General features: G+C 39.3%; 1 long non-coding RNA gene across 1 annotated transcript; it reads right to left on the bottom strand.

Annotated features, from left to right (window-relative positions):
• On the bottom strand, positions 1-794 carry LOC136279732 (uncharacterized). The gene is made up of 3 exons (XR_010716937.1): positions 702-794; positions 469-604; positions 1-156 (listed from the first exon to the last, which is right to left on the bottom strand). It is a non-coding gene; the product is annotated as an uncharacterized lncRNA (long non-coding RNA).

Here is a 794-nt window from a genome sequence, read left to right on the forward strand (position 1 = left end):
TCAGTTTTGTCGCCTCGTCCGTAAAACAGAGATCCTTGAGCGATTTACCCTTTCTTTAAGTGCCGATGTCACTTCTAAATTTTCATAATCGCTTATGTTTTCTGAATCCTCAATCGACGTTTGAAACGTCTTACTCGAAGGACTTGATTCTGCACGCTGAAAGAGAGAGAGCCAAAAAAATCAGCTTAAGTGGATGCAAACAAGACATAGACATAAAAATATCAGTTCATCTTTTTAAGAAAACTATTAAGAATTCAGAGTGAGAGATCCTAAAATCAGAGAATCTTGAAATAAATTAAATCCATGTTGTGCAAACGCAGTATTCGAACTGTAACCGTCTTTATCTCTCGGCGCCAAAATTTGATCACGTGACTTTAGCTGGGAAACCGCTGAGACTCAACAAGCCTCAGGAGAAAAGGCGAACCATTCATGCGTCAAATTCTCTGGTGGGAAAATTAATTATCGTACCGACGAAGAACTCGTGTCATCTTTAGGTTCAGCGTTCTTTACAATCAATTCCTTGAACTTTAGACGCTCTTTTATAATAGGGATGTAGTGCCTTAGGCGATAGCAAGGAGATCTTTGCCATCGCAACCGTCCTTTTCTGCAAGATAAGATACGAACAAATATCAATGGAGCGGTCAGGTTTGTGTATGTAAAGCTGCAATAAAACGTGTTGTTAAGAAATTTCTTTTGCTTACCTTTCCTTTCTTAAGCCTCATTCCATGCGACTGTAGCCAAGAAACAGCCTCTTCAGAGATGCATTCGCTGTTATAATTCATTATTGTGTCCGA

This window comes from Pocillopora verrucosa, chromosome 1, assembly GCF_036669915.1.
Source record: "Pocillopora verrucosa isolate sample1 chromosome 1, ASM3666991v2, whole genome shotgun sequence".
Classification (NCBI taxonomy): domain Eukaryota; kingdom Metazoa; phylum Cnidaria; class Anthozoa; order Scleractinia; family Pocilloporidae; genus Pocillopora; species Pocillopora verrucosa.